Source organism: Danio rerio, chromosome 2 (genome assembly GCF_049306965.1).
Source record: "Danio rerio strain Tuebingen ecotype United States chromosome 2, GRCz12tu, whole genome shotgun sequence".
Taxonomy (NCBI): domain Eukaryota; kingdom Metazoa; phylum Chordata; class Actinopteri; order Cypriniformes; family Danionidae; genus Danio; species Danio rerio.
The window spans coordinates 58850001-58874000 of record NC_133177.1 but is presented as its reverse complement, the minus strand read 5'-3'; the positions used below and the strand labels follow the sequence as shown (position 1 = coordinate 58874000).

The following is a 24000-nucleotide window of genomic DNA, read 5'->3' as shown; positions in this document are numbered from 1 at the left end:
GCCTGTGTTTTAATTTCTGTAATAAATATGGCTGTCAAGCCAGGATCTTGATGGTTTATTGTGGGTATGTTGTTTACATGAAGAAATCTGTGTTACAAGTTAAACAAAAATTCTATTAAACAATTATATTTTGAATTTAAAAAGTTTTTGTCTTGCGTTAACATTAATTTTACATTTGAATAGCCAAAATTACAATTAATCGCGATTAATATTTTTTAAAAAGGTGCGATTAAGTAGTTAATTTTTTAATCGATTGACAGCACTAATATATATATATATATATATATATATATATATATATATATATATATATATATATATATATATAATTATTATTATTTTTTCCTTATAAGGAGCTGAGCCGCCCTAAAATGAAAATCCTAAAATCGCCTCTGACCTCAGTTTCACGTCTCATTTAAAAGATTTAACTCAAAAGATTTAACTCAAGGCAGCAACAAATCTTTTACATAAGACTGCATACATTTGGACTGTTTTGAGCAATCCCTTTATCGATTCATAGGATTTTATGTACAATAATTCCAGTATTAAAACTAGTTATTCTGAGAATGAACTTTCATGTAATGACTGTATAATTATCAGATAAGAAATCTTATTAAATATTTATTTAGCTTTTTTTTATTAATTAATTTGCAATGCCAAATAATAAACTTTTTAACAATAATAAAAAAGGTATAAATGCAATAAAACCACAGTAAAACATGTTGTTTTTTGTTGAAGATGGCCGAAACTTCAAATATTGACTGTACTAATGTAATATTTGTGGTATACCTGCTATCTGTTTTGCTTGCAGAGGATGCTCGTAATAATCTATTTTTAGTTAAAGGGATTCCCGAGCTTCATGCGTACAGTTACGGGCGTGTTTTCATTGCAGCACTGAGTAGCGTTGCAAAATATACACATTCCACGCATTTCACCTGTCAAACATACCTGCTGGCCTTGTTTTTATACGCTTGAGAGAATATTCTGGAGAATTCGTCGTGCACAAATGCGTAAACGCTTTTTTAAAGATGCATTCCTGTAATAAGATCCTTTACCATTTGATATAATATAGCCTGCCTGTTTCCGTCTCTTACGCAACTGTCATTTTTGTGCAAAACGAATGAATCATCGGTTGGGATTGGGCTTGTCAAACATTCAGTGCTTAGCTAAGAGTTTACATAAGGAAATGTTATTAAATAATTGCTTTCGTAACTCAGTTATAACACAGCATAAATTAGTTTTTTAATATTGTAATTAATATTTTTAGGGCAGCAAGGTGGCTCAGTGGTTAGCACTGAAGGCAAGGACCTGAAGACATAGTACCACAGCAAGAAGGACCCTGGTTTGAGTCTCAGCTGGTTCAGTCAAGTGGTGCTCGCTGCAGAGCCATTTGAGGAGAGGTGAGCTCCAGAGAGGGAGAGCTTGAGCTTGAGCTCCACCTTTTTTGCACTTCTTCTACGAGTGATGTCACTGGGGGTAAGGTTAGGGGTGGGGTTGGTGTACGCATTAAAACAGCTTACAGGAGGAGGAGCGACAGCTCATGCTCCCTCTCTCTGGAGCTCACCTCTCCTCAAATGGCTCTGCAGCGAGCACCCTCTCGGTTCAGTTGGCATTTCTGTGTTTGCATGTTCTCCCCGTGTTTACAAGGGTTTCCTCAAGGTGCTCCGGTTTCGCCCACAGTCCAAACACATGCGCTATAGGGGATTTGATCAACTAAATTGGCCGTAGTGTGTGAGTGAATGACATTGTGTATGGGTGTCCCCCAGTACTGTGTATTGGCTGAAAGGGCATCCACTGCGTAAAACATATGCCGGAATAGTTATTTTGGAATAGGCGACCCCTGATAAATAAGGGACTAAGCTAGTGTAAAATTAATGAATTATTTTTGTTTTTTATTCATTTCTCACTAGATGTATATATTTTGGTGCATTTAAACAAAGTTTTATTAAACAGTTATGATAATTAAATTAAGAGTTTAGTCATCTAATACAGAGGTTCTCAAAGTGGGGGTCGGGATCCCCCGACAATGAAGGGGGGTCGCCTGGTGATTTTCAAAAATCAATTAATTTTTATTAAACCTTAAGACTTTCTGTATTTTATCAATAACCTACAGATGAGAAAAAATAGTCGTTTATAGTTACTATAAACTATATAGTTACTATAGTAGCTTATAGTTGCTAGTTCTATTGGATTGCAACTTCTCTGGTAATTACATTATACTAAAGACACAGCAATAATGTCAGATGCAGATTGATTTTATTACACCCGGTTAAACTTTCTGGCACATTTACAGCACTGACATACATAAAAAAAAAACAACGAATAGACTTGGGTCTATTGGTGTGTGTGTGCGTCATTGCATACAAGCTTTCTGTATTTATAACCACCACCTCAGAGAATATTGGGGGTCACGAGTCACTGGCATTCTCATTTTGGGGGTCGCGGGCTGAAAAGTTTGGGAACCCCTGATCTAACACACTCAAATAAAATTAGGCCTAACAAATAAGATGTGAGTTTTCATTTAAAACACATTGGATATATGGTGTGGGATATAGAGTTGCATCAATTTGGCCTCCCGGATGTTAAGTAAAATAATCTCATAGAATTCAGTTTAATTGGATCTGGCTTTTTACTACAGATAAACATATTTATATGGTATTCATCATTCTTTTTAACTCATTAAATTTAATAATGTTTGATTTTAACATATTTTGAGGCAACACGGTGGATCAGTGGTTAGCCCTGTCGCCTCACAGCAAGAAGGTTACTGGTTCAAGTCCCGGCTGGGTCAGTTGGCATTTCTGTGTGGAGTTTGCATGTTCTCCCCGTGTTGCCTTGGGTTTCCTCCTGGTGCTCCGATTTACCCCACAGTCCAAACACATGCTTATAGAAACTGGTCAGATTTACATATAGTCAGTGAAACACTTTTCAGTGTTTATTAAACTCATTTGGTCATCGTCTGTTTCTTTTAAAGTCTTTAAAGTTAATATTAAGCCTTGAAGGGCTAATACTTAATTTAATTCATAAGGCATATCATTCAATAAATATAATTCAATAATTCATATAAAGCATAAAACGTCATAAATATTAACATATTAATTAGAATAAAATTAACATCCGCACCGGAAAAAAAGTATTTAGCCCAGCCTTGTAAGCTCAATTTGAACAAGAAAAAATATTCATCCTAAAACATGAAATAAATGTTATAGAAACCAAAATTTAACTTTCTCAAGCATCAACATATTGTTACAACACCAACTTATATATATTTGATTGTATTTTTTAAAAAGTAACGCTTCGATTAAAGATCTGCCAGATAGAACCTTATAATTCCAAGTGGAAAATGACTTTTCAGAATGAGAAGGTTCTATCTGCTGTAACCGTGGTTTATTTACTCCAATTTGCAAGTGTAAGAGAACTTTGATAATTTACATTTAGAGAACCCTTAGAGTCTCTGTCATGTTAATGTATGAAAGAGATCTGTCACACACATACTGTTTGCTATATGGAATGCAAAAACTTTAAAGCTCAATATCTCAAAATCATTCAGAACGCAGATACAACCTTATAATTCTAAGGTGACGATATGTTCGGTGGCTAAAATATTATTTTAATAAATAAATCTTAAAATGGAATAAATCTGTTTTGTTTTAAATGCGGCAAAATACATTGCCTATATTCACTGAGAAATGGAAAAAATATTAATTTTCAAAATGGGGTGTATTCAGTTATGCTGAGCACTGTATGCTTTTAAATCACAGATTTAATCCCTTTACTTCACCTGCTCACATGAACAGGGAAGATTTAAATAGCTTTACAAACTTTTTTTGTTCAAAAGCATTCCTTTATTATTGACCTCGCTCATTTTAGACAGGAATGCTGAGATTTGAAGGATGGGTTGATTAAGTTTAGCGTTGCTGTCACTTTGAGCTGTTTTTAACAGATTCTTCAGGTGAAGAATTTTCTTGAAATTTTTACCTATTTTTGAAGTCTCTGAAGCAATATCTTAGCATTCTCCGAAGATTTGTTTGGCAGGTCATCATTTTCTGACATGCACAGAACGCTAAAAGGACGTAACTTTGAGCGTGTTTACGTGAAATGTAACCCTAACCTTTAAAGCAAGATTTATGTAGGCTGAGAGAAACTCCCTTAGGAAAATTACTATAGTAACCACCAAAATACTACGTTTATTAGTAAACACCTGTGATGCCTTTAGGGACAGTTGACCTAAAAATGAATACTCTGCCATCATTTACTCACTCTTGACTTCTTCCAAACCTGTTTGAGTTTCTCCTATATTGAATGCTAAAGAATATATTCTGAAGAAAACCTGCAACCATTGACTTCCATGTTTAATTCAATTCATCTTTATTTCTGTAGCACTTTTACAGTGTAGATTGTGTCAAAGCAGCTCAACATAGAAGTTCTAGTAGATGTAAACAGTGTCAGTCCAGGTTTCATAGTTAAAGTTCAGTTCAGTTCAGTTCAGTGTGGTTTAATTTCCACTGCTGAAAGTCCAAACACTGAAGAGCACATCTATTAATGCGCAGCTTCACAGGTCCCAAACCAAGCAAGCCAATGGTGACAGCGAAACAAACTTCACCAATTGACGAAAGTGAAAGAAAAAAAACCTCAAGAGAAACCAGGCTCAGTTGGGCATGACCATTTCTCCTCTGACCAAACCTCTTGTGCAGAGCTGAACACTAGACGTCAATCGTGGAGAAGCTGCAGGTGTGAGTAGGTCACCGGCGGGTGTTCCGGTTTCAGGTTTGGGAAAACTAGAGGAAAAGTAAATAGTGAGTAAATGTCATTTTTGGCTATATACAGTTAAGGTCAGAATTATTCACCCCACTTTGAATTGTTTTTCTTGTTTTAAGCATTTCCGAAATGATGTTTAACAGAATCAGGAAGTTTTCACAGTATGTCTGATAATATTTATTCTTCTGGAGAAAGTCTTATTTGTTTTATTTCGGCTAGAATAAAAGCAGATTTAATTATTATTATTTATTTTTTTTACATTTTTAAGGTCAAAATTATTAGCCCCTTTAAGGTGTTTTTTTTTTCCGATAGTCTACAGAACAAACCATCGTTATACAATAACTTGCCTAATTACCCTAACCTGCCTTAACCTAATTAACCTAGTTAAGCCTTTAAATGTCACTTTAAGCTGTAAAGAAGTGTCTTGAAAATTGGCAAAGATAAACTAAATCAGCTATTAGAAATGATTTATTAAAACTATTATGATTAGAAATGTGTTTAAAAGATACTTTCTCTATTAAACAGAAATTAGGGGGAAAAAACAGGGGCTGATAATTCAGGGGGGCTAATAATTCTGAATTCAACTGTATATATATATATATATAATTATATATATAATTTAATACTGACAACAAATTACATATTACTGCATTAAGTTTTCTTCAGTAGAACACTTTGTACAGTCAAAGAGCTTAGAATGACCGAGAGGCGACACTCTAGTGTAATTTGGTAAACAGCCACTAGAGGGCGCGGCGGCCATTTTGGAATGAAAATTCCAATAGAACAACAGCATATTATAAGTCTGTAAAATAAACTATTAAAAGTGCTGATGATTGTGATAATAAGTGTTGTATTGTCGTCTTTCAGTTTTAATGCGCTTTTTAAATAAATAAATAAAAAACAAAGTAGCTGCTTGCCATCGCGACAGTAATGAGATCCAATGGACAGCCGATCGCTTTCACTACAAAATGGCGGAATCCAGGGCTGTTGCTGGGCACTGCTGTTGCAATGGAACGTTCTATTGAGTGTCGCCTCTTGGTCATTCTAAGCTCTTTGGTACAGTATTATGACATTTGTTTATATTTCTATAGTTCTAGTATCTCCATAGCAACTATAGAATTACCACAGATTAACAGATGAGTACTTTCCTATGTCATTATGGTATCAAAATATTACAGTATATAAATGACTGCAGTATTTTTCATGTGTGTTTCCACCAGTGCGTCAGTGTATTAACAGATTAAGCTGTGATTTACGTGTTCAGTCTTTCACTCATACTCATGAATTAGTTATCTAACACCTGTGTTTGTTTTGATCAGTCGGTGTCCTCTCTCGCTCAGCTCCGCGTGGCTGTGGATCTGCTGTCAGGATAACGGATATGATAGTAGAAGTGGATCAGTGTTAGTCATGATGTGCAGGTGACGCCGCTCACGTACCGCAGCCGGTCAATGTCCAGCCTGAGGAAACAGAGGCGCCATTAAAACTGCCTTTCTTCATACTTCTGTAATATTAAGTGTTGCAACAGTGCCTTACCTTTTAGTACTAATAATGTAGTAATGCTGTTGTGATTATTTTTATATGCTTTCAAATGCTTTAAAGGAGACCTATATGTGCATTTTTGCAAGATGTAAAATAAGTCTGATGTCCCTAGAGAGTGTGTGTGTGTGTGTGTGTGTGTGTATGTGTGTGAAGTTTCAGCTCAAAATACCACACAAATAATGTTTTCTAACTCTTTGAATCTGACCCTTTTAGGCTTTGATCCTAAATTGTGGCATTCTGGTGACTGTCGCTTTAAATTCAAATGAGACTGTGCTCTATTCAGAAAAGGGCGGAGCTACAATTGCCTGTAAGCTGCAACCCAAATGGCACACTATACACTATGCACTCATGCACTATATGCACTTACACACTCAACAGCATAATATATGTACGTAGTGTGGTCCCAAATGGAGCACTAATGTTTTTTATTAAGCAAAAATTTTACAAAGCAAAAATTAATTTTTTTATTAAATAAAGAAAAGATTCATGCAGCTTCTTCTACCGCAGTACATTTAGTTTTTACAGTTGAAATTTGGCGCCAGTTAATCAGGAAGTGGCGATTTTATTCTCTCTGAATCGTTGGATGAAAACGCTGCTTAATTTGCATGTCGTCTATGCGATAATCCAGTTTTGCACATTAGGTTAATTCGCATTTTTGGATGAAAACAGCTAATGACTTGCCCAATTACCCTAACTTGCTTAATTAACCTAGTTAAGCCTTTAATTGTCACTTTAAGCTGAATACTAGTATCTTGAAGATTATCTAATCAAATATTATGTGCTGTCCTCATAGCAAAGATAAAATAAATCAGTTATTAAAAATGAGTTATTAAAATTATTGTTTAGAAATTTGTTGAATTGTTTTTAATTCCATTAAACAGAAATTGGAAAAAAAATCATAGACTGTAAAATATATGGACGTTGTATCCGTGACGTCACCCACAGGTTTCTAAAGAGTGCAAAAGAAGCCACAAGTAGGCGCGGCCAACCGTCAACATTTTGTTCACACGGCATCACACCCACGGCGGGATACCAAACAAGGGCAAAGAGGCGGAGAGTGAGCGGAGCTACAGACACCTGCTGGCATTTAGCTTGGACCTGGCTCAGACACACTTTACTTTGCGAGAAACGCTTAATACTTTATCACCTGTGACTCGTTTGTGTTCTGACCACTTGTGCTTGATTGTATACTATATCAATAAAGTGTTTAGACTTTTAAAAACACTGCGGTAATACATTGAGCCACTAAACATTGTTTTTCAACAGGAGGAAACCGCGAATTACTTCCAAACACCTTCAGATATAGTCTGTGTTAGTTAATGTAAGACTATTGATGAAATCCAGCATAACACTGTATGACAACGCTTCAGATGACGGTTCTAGAGCCTACAGCTAATCAATCTGACAGATTCTGGAGTGCACTACAGCTCTAAATATAAATATAAACGATAAATGATCTTAAATAAAACAAATACATGTATAGAGATGGTATATAAGTATATAACTTTACTCACATGGGAAACGGAGGCCACGTGAATGGTTTGTGAGCACAATTAAGTGCCCTCAGCATGCCATGCCATCTAATAATTGTAGGAAACAAGTCCAAAAGGCAGTTGACTGTGTAAAGCCACATAAAACAACACAGAAATACGATAAATATGCAGAGTTCAGTGGCTAATCTGCAGGATTCAGCTGAGGTGACGTGATGGCGACCAACGAGACCTAGCTGTCACTCAAGTGGCCACTCCCTTAATTATGCAAACTTAATATAACTTAATATAAAGGAAACGGATGAGTTATAAAAAAATTCACCCCCTCACAGTTGTCATGAAGGGTGATATTAGCTGTATTAACCAAAATCTTTTTTTGTACCTGGCTGTAAACACCTTTTTTCTGCTGTAAAGTTGGCCATTCTAACAGTGGGCTCAATTGAAATTTGCTCTATTTTGGAGCCAGGAGCGGCCAGGACTAGCGGAATTTCCCATGAATTGCAGTTTTAGTTACTTCCGTATTGGCTTCCTGAGGGAGAGCGGGAGGTTGCCGCTTGAAAAAAAATATACAGGGGGGCAAATAATTCAGAAGGGCTGATAATTCAATAACTTCAACTGTACATGAGTACACATTGCCAAAATATACATAGCAGAAAATAAAATATAATATAAACAGCAACAATAAAGGTTAAAATAACAGTATAAACAGATTCTTTCTCTCTGCAGGTTACGGGGCCTCGACTGACGTCCCCTAGGCCCAGACGTCTGTCCCGGAGCCTGATCCCTCCTGCTGGCCTCTTCACTCTGAACAATGAGCACAGGACCTGTTCGAGGCCAGTCTTACACACACACACACACACTGAAAATATCCCCTGCTGAGTTTTTGTGTATAAAAACATGAGTCAATGAGCTTAAGGCCCCGTTTACACTAGTTCGTTTTAGTTTTAAAATGGCGTTTTAGAATGAAAACAATTCACGTCCACACTAGCGTTTCACCCAGCGCTTCTGAACAGCTCTCCGTCTACACCTTAACGCTGAAAACGCACATCACGTGACCACACACACACTTTCGGGCAAGCCTCTCATCTACACAGATGAGAGCTCTGCTCGTCGGACTGCTCATCAAGCATCTCCCGCTGGATCTCATCTCACTATATTTATTAAACGTGATATTTCATTTATCTTGTTGTCTATATCTAACGACATATTCCCCGACTTTGGTCATTGGAATCTATTACTTGTTCTCAGGTAACGTGTTTTGGCTGAGCGCAAAGTTAATGTAACCACGTAGCCTATTCTGTATATTGACTGATCGCTTGCCTTTATTTCCTAAAATGTATAAACTTATTGTATGTTATACTTTTATTATGGCCATTATTGATTATTAAAACTGATATTCAGCAAGAGAGAGAGTATGTTTCATATTTTCACTGAAATTGAAAGGAGGCAGTTGTTATAGGCTCCGTTTTGTTATTAATATCCACACAGTGAAGATGACGCTCATATGTGCAGCACAACGCCTCAACATTTCTGCTGTCTGTTATTAAGTTGCTAATATCAAAATGAAAATAGGCAGTTCCTTAAATCTTGTTTTCATTTTGTTGAGAAAGTGAAACAACGTTGCCAGGGTGATGTGAATGAAGTTATAAAGTACACTGTTCCCTTTGAAGATTTACCCATGTCCTCAGTCTTTTCCATATCAAACTGAAGAAGGGGCATACCTGTCAACCCTCCCGTTCTTCCTGGGATTCTCCTGTATTTTACTGTTCTATCCCGCTATCATCCCGTAAAAATATTTTCCCGTATTTCTCCCGTATTTTCAGTCTTTCTCTAAACAGCCGAGTCTCCCTATACGCAACCCATACCACCGAACCACCAGGGGTCGCCCTATGCTCCAAAACGTGAGTCTTCTGTGCTTTCGCTTTGTTTAGGGATGAAAACACTTATAAATAAATATTAAAAACGGCACGATTCCATTTCCTTTAGATTACAGGTGCCTTCGCCCGTCCTATACAATCCTCAAAACAGTGATATAATGGTGCGTGACAGTCAGCTGACGTGCTCCATAGTGATAAACAGATGCTTTTTCCCAAACAGATTCTGTACTCGCGATTTGAAGCGGAGAGAAAGTCTGGCTTTTGGGTGGGTGTTTGAACAGATATGTAAAACATAATTCATAATAATAACATATAAACATGTCGATCTTGGTGGGTTTTTTTTCCCAAACACAACTAATTTCGTCTTAAATGAGCATTAAAATGGGGGAATCCCTTATTTTGGTGGGCATATTCCTTATTTTCACCTCCCAATGTTGACAGGTATGGGAGGGGGAGACTGCAGCTTTGATCAAACTTGCGAAGTCTGAACTTACAAGAAGAAGATAGAGGACTGAACTGTGTGTGTTAGGCTACTTAATATTGAGGAAAATCCCCAATCATAAAGGCGAATGTCGGCAGCCCCGCCTCCGTTTTCAGATGTCTCAGTTTTCCCCAATCCACACTGAGATGGAGCAGCAGCAATTTAGAATGTAAACAGCCTCTCCAGCGTTTCCAAAACGCTCCATTTTCGGCGCTCGAAAACTGCGGCGTAGTGTGGACGGATGGCGTAACCGTAGCAAAACGTATGCGTTTTAAAAAGAAAATGCACTAGTGTAAACGGGGCCTAACTCTCTCTGATCTTCACCTTCTCTTTCTCCCTCAGCCTTTGTCTTTCTCCTCTCTCTGTTTTTTCAGAGCTCTTATTGTCTTGTAATCTTCTCCCCCACTTTTAGTTTTGTCTATATATTTGTATGTATACTATTTCCCTACATCCACACATCATTTAAAAGTTTTTTTGATTGATTGGATGTGGGAGTTGATTTAGCCCTTTTAATAAATCCTAATTCATTAATTAATATGTCTTGATATGCTGTACGTGTTTATATATACATACAGTTGAAACCAAAAGTTTACATACACTGTATAAAAAGGCATATAACTGTTTAAAAAAAGTCAGATGTTAATGTGACTAAACTTTTTAGGTAACTTAGGATTATCAAATGTGTTTCTGTTATGCCTAATAGCAGAATTATGAGATATTTTTGAGAAATTGTTATAACTCTTCTTGAAAGTCAAGTTTACATACAATAAGATTATTCTGCCTCTGAAAAAGCTCAGATGATGGTATTAAGGTTTTGGAAGTTTCTGATTGGCTAATTGACAACATTTGAGTTAATTGGAGGCACAACTGTATCCTGCATCCTGTGGTCTGATGGAAGTAAGATTGAACTATTTGGCCATAATGACCAGTGTTACATTTGGAGGACAAAGGGGAAATCTTACAAGCCTAGAAACACCATCCCAACTGTGAAGTATGGGGACGGCAGCATCATGTTGTGGGGCTGTTTTGCTGCAGGAGGGACTGGTCCACTTCACAGCATAGATGGCATCATGAAGAAAGAACATTATGGAGAAATACTGAAGCAACATCTCAAGACATCAGCCAGGAAATTAAAGCTTGGCCACAAATGGGTCTTCCAAACAGACCATGACCCTAAGCATACTGCCAGATTAGTTTAAATTGGCTTTAAGAACAACAGAGTGAATGTTTTGTAGTGGCCATCACAAAACCCTGACCTCAATCCTATAGAAAATTTGTGGGCAGAGTTTAAAAAGCTTGTGCAAGCAAGACAGCCTACAAATCTGACTCTGTTACACCAATTCTGTCTGGAGCAATGGGCCAAAATTCCAGCAAACTATTGTGAGAAGCTTGTGGAAGGATACCCCAAACACTATATACATTATACAGTTTAAAAGCAAAGCTTAAAAAATACCAAGAAAATGTATGTAAGCTTTTGACTGTCTTGGTGCTCCAGGATTGGCCAGCCCAGTCAGCAGACATGAACATTATTGAGCATGTCTGAGGTAAGATGGATGAGGAGGCATTGAATTCCATTCATTGCCATTCCAGATGACTTTATTAATCAGTGATTTGAGTCATGTCAGAGATGTATGGATGCAGTCCTCCAAGCTCATGATGGAGTCAGACACAATATTCATTCTGTTTAATATAAATATAAATAACGTGCAAATATATATAAATAAAAATGTATAAAAATGTGTAATATATATAAATATATATGGTATTTCTGGGTGGCACAATGGTGCAGTGGTTAGCACTGTCGCCTCACAAAAAGAAGATCGCTGGTTTGAGTACCGGCTGGGTCATTGGGCCTTCCAGTGTGGAGTTTGCATGTTCTTCTCATGTTGGTGTGGGTTTCCTCCGGGTGCTCCGGTTTCCCCCACAGTCCAAACACATGCGCTATAGTGGAGCTGAATTAATTGAATTGGCCGTAGTGTATGAGTGTGTGTGAATGTGAGTGTGTATGGGTGTTTCTCAGTACTGGGTTGCAGCTGGAAGGGCTGTGTAAAACATATGCTGCAATTGTTGGTGGTTCATTCCGCTGTGGTGACCCGTGATGAATAAATTGTTCTGCATGTCTATATGTGTGTGTGTTTATGTGTGTGTGTGTGTGTGTGTGTGTGTGCTCGTGTAACATGTAATTATGAGAGCAGAATGGCCTGAAACAAAGCATCAGAGCAGCATTTGACGCTGTGCATTATATAGTGTGGGAATGAGGACATGGGAAGCTCTCCTGTACTGAACGTTTTACACTGATGGACTCGAGGGACCCGAGCGTCAGATGCTAAGGTGTTCTGTCCGTGTGTCTCCTTTATTCCTCTGCACTATCACATCACAAAACACAGTCATAAACACGTCAGGATGAGGCTTTCTCTCATTACACTCACAACTCCATACGAGACTAAACTACACCTGTGTGAAATCTATCTATCTATCTATCTATCTATCTATCTATCTATCTATCTATCTATCTATCTATCTATCTATCTATCTATCTATCTATCTATCTATCTATCTATCTATCTGTCTATCTGTCTGTCTGTCTCTGTCCATCTATCCATCCATCCATCCGACCGTCCATCTCTCTATCAATCCGTCTGTCTGTGTCTGTCTGTCCGTCCGTCCGTCTATCTATCTATCTATCTATCTATCTATCTATCTATCTATCTGTCTGTCTGTCTGTCTGTCTGTCTGTCTGTCTGTCTGTCTGTCTCTGTCTATCCATCCATCCATCCGTCCGTCCGTCCATCTCTCTATCTATCTGTCTGTCTGTGTCTGTCCGTCCGTCCCTCTATCTATCTATCTATCTATCTATCTATCTATCTATCTATCTATCTATCTATCTATCTATCTATCTATCTATCTATCTATCTATCTATCTATCTATCTATCTATCTATCTGTCCGTCCGTCCGTCCGTCCGTCCGTCCGTCCGTCCGTCTATCTGTCTGTCTGTCTGTCTGTCTGTCTGTCTCTGTCCATCTATCCATCCATCCATCCGACCGTCCATCTCTCTATCAATCCGTCTGTGTCTGTGTCTGTCCGTCCGTCCGTCTATCTATCTATCTATCTATCTATCTATCTATCTATCTATCTATCTATCTATCTATCTATCTATCTATCTATCCGTCCGTCCCTCCGTCCGTCTATCTGTCTGTCTGTCTGTCTGTCTGTCTCTGTCCATCTATCCATCCATCCATCCGACCGTCCATCTATCTATCTATCTATCTATCTATCTATCTATCTATCTATCTATCTATCTATCTATCTATCTATCTATCTATCTATCTATCTATCTATCTATCTATCTATCTATCTATCTGTCTATCTGTCTGTCTGTCTGTCTGTCTCTGTCTATCCATCCATCCATCCGTCCGTCCATCTCTCTATCTATCTGTCTGTCTGTGTCTGTCCGTCCGTCCCTCTATCTATCTATCTATCTATCTATCTATCTATCTATCTATCTATCTATCTATCTATCTATCTATCTATCTATCTATCTATCTGTCTGTCTGTCTGTCTGTCTGTCTGTCTGTCTGTCTGTCTGTCCGTCCGTCCGTCCGTCCGTCCGTCTGTCTGTTTATCTGTCTGTCTGTCAGTCCTTCCGTTCGTCCGTCCATCTCTCTATCTATCCGTCTGCCTGTCCATCCATCCATCCATCCATCCGTCCGATTTTTTGTGTGTGTGAGAGAGAGTGGCGTGTGTCTGCATGTAAGAGTGGTGTGTCTACATCTGTGTGTTTGTCAATGTGTGTTTGTGTGAGTGGTGTTTGTGTTGCTTGTAAGTGTGTTGTGTTTTGTGTGTATGCCTGTGACCTGTTGTGTCTGTACGCGTGTGTTTAAGTGGCGTGTGTCTGCGTGTGTGTGTTTCTCCATCTCTCTCTCTCTGTGTGTGTGTGTGTAATATGTAATAGAGTAAGAGTGGGTGGCGTATGCCTGCATTCGTGTGTGAGAGAGTCGTGCGTCTACATTTGTGTGTGTGTGTGTGTGCGCCTGAATGAGCTCATTGATAGTGTGCTCAACAGTGTTGTGTGTGTTCTGTCAGTACACACAGGCTCTGGAATGCTTCTCATGTGGGTTTCAGCAGTAATGCAGCAGTTCATCACCTCAGAAAAAAACAAACAGCCTAAAGCTCTCCAACAGAACTGCAGTGTTGCGGCTCGTGTGTGTGTGTGTGTGTGTGTTAGCAGGTTAGAAACACTGAAAAGGCTTTTGTAGCTGTCAGAGATTGTGAAAAATATTTGTCCAGACCAGGGGGAAAACTATGAGGGAAATGACAACAGGAAAAGTGGAAACATAAACGTATACTGTAGCACCAGATTCACCAGCAAAACACTGTTTTCATATTGACATCATCTTAACATTGAACTGTGTGTGTGTGTGTGTGTGTGTGTGTGTGTGTGTGTGTGTGTGTGTGTGTGTGTGTGTGTGTGTGTGTGTGTGTGTGTGTGTGTGTGTGTGTGTGTCTGTGTGTCTGTGTGTGTGTGTGTCTGTGTGTGTGTGTGTGTGTGTATAAAAGACCAGTCAGAACAGTGTAACTTTTAACTAAGTTTCTTCTGCCCAGTTTGAGTCCGACTACATTTACTCACCCAAAATACCAACATTTTCATTCATTTATTCATTTTCCTTCAGCTTAGTCTCTTCCTTCATCAGGAATCACCACAGCAGAATACCTGCTGCAACCCAGTGCTGGGAAACACCCATACAGTACATACTCATTCATACACGCACACTCAAACGCTACAGACAATTTAGTTTACCTAGTTCAACTATAGTGTTTGGAAACCGGAGCACCCAGAGGAAACCCATGCCATCACAGGGAGAACATGCAAACTCCACACAGAAATGCCAATGGGCAGGGCCAGAGTGGGACTCCTTTTCAGCCCTGGAGTTTCAAGCCTCAGACCAGGCCAACTCAGTTCATGACTGACTATATTAAAATAAGGTCATTTCCAAATCAGTTTCTAATGGCACTATCACGTCTTTTTCAAGAAAACAGCTGCTTTAGAACTTCAAATGTTCAACAACCCTAACAGTGTTATATGTCTTAACAATAAAAAAAAAAAAAAAAAAAAACATTCTCATATAAGGTTCAACCCGGGTCGGCGTCATCGTAACGCAACGTGCTGACCACTGGACCACAACAGTAGAGGTCTGCATTAAAATTTCGAATAAATCGCGGGAGTGGTCGGTAACGGGTTTAATTTGGGACGGGAGCGGGCTGTCTAGCAATATCGCTCCCGACCCCTAAGCGAGCACGCGTATGTATGTGTGTAAAGGAAATAGCGCAATGCTGTGTTTAGCTTGTGTGTTGCTGTGTGTGTATATGTGCGCACGCGCGAATGAGAGGTGTGTGTGTGTGTGTGTGTGTGTGTGTGTGCACGCGTGCGCGCGCGAATAAGAGAGAGAGCTTTGCCTGTGTGTGTGCTTATGTGTGTGTGTGTGTGTGTGTGTGTGTGTGTGTGTGTGTGTGTGTGTGTGTGTATGTGTGGGTGTGTGTGTGTGTGTGTGTGTGTGTGTGTGTTAGTGTGCACGCGCGCGCGAATGAGAGAGAGAGAGAGCTTTGCCTGTGTGTATGCTTGGTGCTTATGTGTGTGTGTGTGTTTATATAGACAGCCTGTTATAGGCTGTCTGGACCACATAGTTGGGTGATTTTTGGTTTTGTTCTCCCCCCGCTCTTTAGCGGGATTGGGCACGGGGGGAGGGGGCGGGGCGGGAAGCGGGACAACAAATGCTTAATATAAGCGGGAGTGGTCGAGTTTGGGCTAAAACCTGGCGGGTGCGGGCGGGAGCGGGATTCAAAATTTAGTCCCGCGCAGACCTCTACACAACAGCTTTTCTCAGTGTAAATACTCATCTCAGTTACATTAACCTGCAGGCTGCATCTTGCTCACGAGGCTGTGAGAAAATAGAGAAAAAGAATGAGGCTGTGGTCAAATAATAAATAAATTTAAAAAGTGCGACTGCTGAGAGCAGCAGAGTCTGAAGTTAGGGACACCGGCCTTCGTGGCCAAAAAACGGACCGGCCCACCGGGAATTCTCCCGGTCCTCTCGATTAGCCTATTCAGGCCTGCCAATGAGCCCAATCGGGATCGAACCAGCAACCTTCTTGCTGTGAGGTGACAGTACTAAATACTGAGCCACCGTGGTGCTTAAAATTTTAAGAAGCAATATTTCATAATCAATACCGAACTTAACAGGCAGTCAGTGTAAGGAGGATAAAATTGGGGTTATCTGATCATATTTGTAGACCTGGTAAGAACTCTGGCTGCTGCATTTTGTACTGGCTGAAGTTTGTTAATAGAGGATGCTGGGCAGCCAGCAAACAGAGCATTACAGTAATCCAGCCTAGAGGTCATAAAAGCATGGCCTAGCTTTTCTGCACCTGCATCATAACATCATTACATCTGATATTTCTCGGATGTAAGAAGGTGGGTTTTGTGGCATGGGAGATATGATTTTCAAATGCTAAGTTGCTGAGGTTGAATGTAACACCCATATCTTTTATAGCAGAGCTAACGCTAACTTTGTATCCCTCTAATTGAAGGTTGAGTTGTGAGATCTGCTGTGTACAGGATTTAGGCCCAATAAATAATTATTTTGTTTTGTCGGAGTTTAAGAGAAGGAAATTGTTGGTCATCCAGTCTTTAACATCTTTAATACACTCAGTTAGTTTAGACAGTTCAGACGTCTCATCAGGTTTAGTTGAAATATATAATTGAGCATCATCTGCATAGCAGTGAAAGCTGATTTCATGTCTTCTAATAATTTCTCCCAGAGGTAGCATGTAAATTGTAAGCAGCATAGGGCCTAAAACTGATCCTTGAGGCACCCCATACTTTACTGGGCTGACTTGTGAAAGCTGCCCATTAATATTCACAAACTGGTAACAGTCAGCTAAGTATGACTTAAACCAATTTCAAAAGCAAAGTTTGAATTATTATCTGAATTATTATTATTAGCAATTTAGATACAGTTGAAGTTTAGAATTATTAGGCCTCCTGTTTATTTTTTTTTTCTTCCCAATTTCTGTTTAATGGAAGGAAGATTTCTTCACCACATTTCTAAACATAATAGTTTTAATAACTCATCTCTAATAATTGATTTATTTAATCTTTGCCATGATGACAGTTAAAAATATTTTTCTAGATATTTTTTCAAGACACTTCTATACAGCTTAAAGTGACATTAAAAGGCTTAACTAGGTTAATTAGGTAATTAAAAAGGAAAAACTAGGGTAATTAGGCAAGTTATTGTATAATAATAGTTTGTTCTGTAGATAGTCGAGTAAAAATATAGCTTACAGGGGCTAATAATTTTGTCCTTAAAATGGTGTTTAAAAAATTTAAAACTGCTTTTATTCTAGCCGAAATAAAACAAATAAGACTTTTTTCCAGAAGATAAAATATTATCAGTCATACTGTGAAAATTTCCTCGCTCTGTTAAACATCATTTGGGAATTATTTAAAAAAAATTCAAGGGGGGGCAATAATTCTTACTTCAACTGTAGTTTTTTTATACATCGTTAAAAAAAAGGTGGGGTTTCAAAGTTGAACTTCAAATTCAATGTACGAATTAGTTGAAAATGACAAATATTGTATTGTCAGTTAGGGTGCACTCACACTATGCTATCCAAACCATGCCCAGGCCTGTTTCCCGGATAGTTTGAGAAGTGTAAGTGCTCTGAATTGGGCTCAGGCATGGTTCTGTTGGCCGGCCTTGGCCCGGTTGGAAGAGGTGTGCCAGAGCTCAATTCACTTGGGCTCAGAAACTGAAGACGAGACGTGACTTTTAAGGTATTGTTTCATATGGATTAATTAATCGTTCTTACTGTTGAATGAACGCAAACTGTCAAAATTTATTAAAGACGCAAACCCCTTACTGCATGACAGCTGCACCTTCAGAAAACCTCCTAATTCCTGCAGCGTGAGAACTTTGATTGTTTATGAGCGTCACAAGTGGCTGATCTGATGAAATATTTGAATGCCTGTCTGCATATCAAATGACAAACAATATAACTAAAGAAATCGCCACTGTGCTGAGCGAGAGCGCTTCTCTACTGAACAGCGCATCATCGATAATGCAAGCGTGCCCTGGCCTGAATGTAATGTGAGTGACGGCCGTCGGGGTAGACGAGAGGGGGGACAAGCGTACTTCTGCCTGGTTCAAGACAACTATACATAGTGTGAGGACGCCCTTAGTTTTATGGTTTACTTAGGACAAAAACAGTAATATTAGATTGATATATAGATAGATAGTATTTTCATTTTAATAATTCCTGAAAGTGTATTACTGTAAATAAAAAGGGTTTCTCTCTCCATTTCTAACTTTCCCTAATTTTAATTTAACCAGATGTTTTTTATAATTTGATTACATCCTATTGAGAGAGCCCAGTGTGTGTGTGTGTGTGTGTGTGTGTGAGGGGTTGACTGAGGTCAGATGTTATCTGGTCTCTCTTCAGCTTCTGTGTTTAAGTGTAATTACAGAGCTGAATGGCTCTCACACACTCTTCACACCTTTGAAGTAAAGATCACAGGTCAAGAGACGTCTTTAACTGCCTTTAATAGAGAGTAAATCTACATCACACACACACACACACACACACACACACACACACACACACGTTTGTTTTTGTGAAAAGTGGGGACATTACATAGGTTTCCATTTATTTTATGCTGTCCAAACCGTATATTATATTGCCCTCACCCCACCCCACCCCACCCCTAAACCCAACCATCACATAACCATTTACTCTCTGATTAAACTCATTCTGTAGGATTTATAAGCATTTTGAGAAACGAGGGCGTCACCAATGTCCTCATATTTCACCTCCATTTTGTAATACCTGTGTCATACCCATGTCATTATACAGATTTGTGTCCTGATATGTCACAAAAACACGTACACACATACACAAACACACACTTGGATCTTCAAGAAAATCACTGAGGCCCTGTTTACACATATTAGTTTTCAAGAGTTCTTTGGCATGCTGTCCTGGGAGAGAGCCCTGAGCTTGTAATATCCTCGAGCCCAGGGCTCCCTCCCATTAGAAGGGCGAGAGGGGAGTTCGAGCTGAGGTAGGTCCCTGCTTGTCGCCGTGTGAGAAGTGTAAAGTTGTCTTAGGTGATATTTTGGTTTAGTCGATTGGCTATGGTTTATGTTTTTGGACCTGGGGGAAACCCACGCGAATACGGGGAGAACAGGTAAACTCCGCACAGAAACACCAACCAGCCCGATAGAAGATTGGACCAGCGGGGTTCTTGCTGTGAGGCAACAGTGCTAGCCATTGGTCCACCGTGTCGCCCTATCAGAAAAGGGGGAGAAAGTAGGGGTGGAAAGCTTCAAGACGAAGATAACTGGAGTGAAAAACTCGAAATCATCTAACAGGGCAGATTACAGAGCTAATAAGGAGCCAGCCGTGTTGATCATAAGCACGTGATCCTCCCGAAATTAGTTTATAAATAAACCACACTTAAAATGGTGTTTTAGAAAGAAAATGATCCGCGTCCACACTAGCGTTTCCCCCCCAGCGCTTCTGAACAACTCTCCGTCCACACTATAACGCTGAAAATGCACATCACATGACCACACACACACACACTCTGACATGCAATGCAGCGTATGTGGACGTCTGAACTCCAGCCAGTCATCTAACCTGTGTCTTAAACTCAGATAAGACAGAATTATTACTTATTGGGCCTAAATCCTGTACCCAGCAGATCTCACAACTCAACCTACAATTAGAGCGATACAAAGTTAGCGTTAGCTCTGCTGTAAAAAATCTGGGTGTCATATTAGACAACTTGAAATTCATATCTCCCATGTCACAAAAACTGCCCTCTCTCATCTGACAAATATCGCTAAGTTACGTAGTAAGCTATCCATATCACATGCAGAAAAGCTAGGCCATGCTTTTATGACCTCTAGGCTGGATTACTGTAATGCTCTGTTTGCTGGCTGCCCAGCATCCTCTATTAACAAACTTTAGCCAGTACAAAATGCAGCTGCCAGAGTTTTTACCAGGTCTAGAAAATATGATCAGATCACCCCAATTTTATCCTCCTTACACTGACTAACTGTTAAGTTCTGTTTTGATTATAAAATATTGCTTCTTAACTATTAAGCTTTAAATAATCTAGCTCCTGTTTATCTAACAAACCATTTGTCTCGCTACAATCCAACCCGCTAAATAAATGACCATAATAATAATAATAAACTCAATTAATGACAACGGTTCCTTCTTTTGGATTAGTTTTTAGCTATTCGAATAAAGCATGCAAACACGTTATTACATCTCCTAAAAATGTGGCTGACATTGTTATCCGACTGACTCACCAAATCTGTAAAATTAAACGCATTAGGAATATGCCTGCAGAAAGAACGAAAATGAAAGGAGATCTGAGCATATTGTTTTCAAAAAGCCTTAAAGCAGTTTTCTATTTCGGCTCTTTATTTTTAGGGCTCCGTGCAAAATAACAAGTGCAAACCCGACGGACCATCATGTTTTAATCATATGATCCCACAAATTTGATCACTTTCCTCGCCCTCAAAACACAAACACACACACTCACACGCATCACACAAAGCCATGCTCATTTCATCTCATCACACACTGTGTAATTACGCAGAAAACATTTATTTTTGGATATTTGAGTGAGTGGCCTTGGGAGAATCAAACCAGAAACACACTCCGGCTAAATGAAAGCAGACTTATTTTTGCATGCCTTTTTATTAGTGTATATGCTGGATTATGATGCATATTTCGAGACAGATGCATGCTGGGTTTTACTCTCCTGTGAATTTTCTTTTTCAATTATTTCCCAAATGATATTTAACACAATTTGGAGATTTTACAGTATGTCTGATAATGTTTTTTTCTTCTGGAGAAAGTCTTATTTGTTTTATTTCGGCTAGAATTAAGGCAGTTTTGAATTATTTTAAAAGCATTTTAAGGTCAATATTATTAGCCCCTTTAAGCAATATTTGTTTTGGATTGTCTACAGAACAAACCATCGTTGTACAAGGACTTCCCTAATTACCTTTACTTTACTTTAGCCTAATTAACCTAGTTAAGCCTTTAATTGTCACTTAAAGCTGAATACTAATATCTTGAAAAATATCCAGTCAAATATGTGCTGTCATCATGGCAAAGAGAAAAGAAATCAGTTATTAGTAATTGAGTGGCGCAGTAGGTAGTGCTGTCGGCTCACAGCAAGAAGGTCGGTGGGTCGCTGGTTCGAGCCTCAGCTCAGTTGGCCTTTCTGTGTGGAGTTTGCATGTTCTCCCTGCGTTCGCGTGGGTTTCCTCCAGGTGCTCCGGTTTCCCCCACAGTCCAAAGACATGCGGTACAGGTGAATTGGGTAGGCTAAATTGTTCGTAGTGTATGAATGTGTGTGTGGATGGTTCCCAGAGATGGGTTGCGGCTGGAAGGGCATCCACTGCGTAAAAAACGTTCTGGATAAGTTGGCGGTTCATTCCGCTGTGGCGACCCTGGATAAAAAAAGTTATCAAAGAGTAATTAGGGTGTGTGTGTGTGTATATATATATATATATATATATATATATATATATATATATATATATATATACACATACACACACTCACATATGGTATACAGTATATACAGTAAATAAATATACAGGGGGGCTAATAATTCTGACCAACTGTATGAACTCTTGATGGACTCATTGCAGGTTTAATGTGTTTAGTTTAGCTTTAAATGCAATGCAAAAATCACAAATTGATGATTCTGACTGAATATATGTGCTGTGATATATTGCATATTTTGCGTTTTAATATGTTTTAGTGCTTACATTACACATGATAGTGCTTTTTTAATATATTCAAAATTATACTAATTATTACTATTTTATATATATATATATATATATATATATATATATATATATATATATATATATATATATATATATATATATATATATATATATTAGGGATGTAACGGTATTGTAAATACCGTCATACCGCAATATTAATTTTTTTCGATATTACCGAAGTCGCATGACTCGGTAAAACTATAGGTCTTCTGAGAAAATTTGCTCAGGCGAATGAAGCGAACGGGAGGTAGCGAAAACAACAATACCCATCAGCCCATGCTTGACCATCATCCCTTGCGGTCTGTTGTCGCTACAGATCCAGTAATGCGGAAATGGAGTGTGCTGCTAGAAGCGGGGATGAAAAGAGCTGGAAAACTCTAAGGCCCCGTTTACACTAGTGCGTTTTAGTTTGAAAACGCATAAGTTTTGCTACGGTTACGCCAACCGTCCACACTACGCCGGAGTTCTCGAGCGCCGAAAACGGAGCGTTTCGAAATGTGTGGATAATGTCTAAGTGTGGATAATGGAAAACGGAGACGTCTGAAAACGGAGGCGGGGCTGCAGACGTTCGCCTCTCTGATTGGGGCTTTTCCTGAATATTAAGTAGCCTAACACGCACAGTTCAGTCCTGCATTCTCTCCATGTAAGTTCAGACTTCGCAAGTTTGATCAAGGCTGCAGTCTCTTCTTCTCAGTTTGATATGGAAAAGCAGACTATACCGAGGACACGGGTAAATCTTCAAAGGGAACAGTGTACTTTATAACTTCATTCACATCACCCTGGCTTCGTTGTTTCACTTTATCAACAATAAAATGTAAACATGATTTAAGGAACTGCCTATTTTCATTTTAATATTAGCAACTTAGACAGCAGAAATGTTGAGGCGCCGTGCTGCATAAGATGAGCGTCATCTTCACTGTGTGGATATTTATAACAAAACGGAGCCGATAACAACTGCCTCCTTTCAATTTCAGTGAAAATACGAAACACACCCTCTCTTTTGCTGAATATCAGTTTTAATAATCGATAATGGCCATTATAAAAGTATAACATACAATAAGTTTATACATTATAGGAAATAAAGGCAAGCGATCAGTCAATATACAGAATGTACGTGGTTACATTAATCATTAACTTATCTTTGCGCTCAGCCAAAACACGTTACCTGAGAACAAGTAATAGATTCCAATGACCAAAGTCAGGGAATATGTCGTTAGATAAAGAAAACAAGATGAATGAAATATCCCGTTTAATAAATATAGTGAGATTAGATCCAGCGGGAGATGCTTGATGAGCAGTCCGACTAGCAGAGCTCTCATCTGGGTAGATGGGCTGAGTGTGATTAAATGTTGAATGTGATGAGTTTTCAACAATACTAAATTGAAACTTTATTGTTTTTACATGGTTTAATAATTTTTTGTTATTAAAATTGAAGTTCCTGTTTCAAAGCTTACAGATAGATGGCTAATTTGTATGTCATTGACACTTTTGGCACTTTTTTGGAGTATTTTCATAAGTTTTGTTTTTTCCTGTAAATGATTCAATAAATACCGTACCGTGACATTCATACCGAGGTATTACCGTACCGTGAAATTCTGATACCGTTACATCCCTAATATATATATATATATATATATATATATATATATATATTGGAGGTGGGCCGTTATATCACCATTGATCTGTTCTCAAAGTTGGGTTGGGAGCTGGGTCTATTCTACGCAAGCTATAATGACTTTTCCCTTGATATTTTAGCATGGATGTATACCTGACCGGTGAGCTGACAAAAAAGTCAAATCAGCAGGATGACTGACTTTAACTGCAGTTCGGCACTTTCACTTTAACTCATGAACATTTCATTCATGCACCCATGACAAACTGGGATATTAGATGCAAATAAGGAGTGAGGACTGGTGAGAGTGTTATGAAATTTACTAATGGAAAGAAAAAAACATCTGCATGTGTGTGTTTGTG

General features: G+C 38.7%; 1 long non-coding RNA gene across 1 annotated transcript in view; it reads right to left on the bottom strand.

Annotated features, from left to right (window-relative positions):
* Positions 1 to 4346: 4346 nt before the first annotated feature.
* Positions 4347 to 24000, bottom strand: part of LOC141379082 (uncharacterized) — a 57519-nt gene continuing 37865 nt past the window's right edge. Inside the window, exons 2-3 of the long non-coding RNA XR_012395056.1 lie at positions 6059 to 6215; positions 4347 to 4778 (exon numbers count right to left, since the gene is read on the bottom strand). This is a non-coding gene — a long non-coding RNA (uncharacterized lncRNA). The remainder of the gene's footprint in view (positions 4779 to 6058; positions 6216 to 24000) is intronic.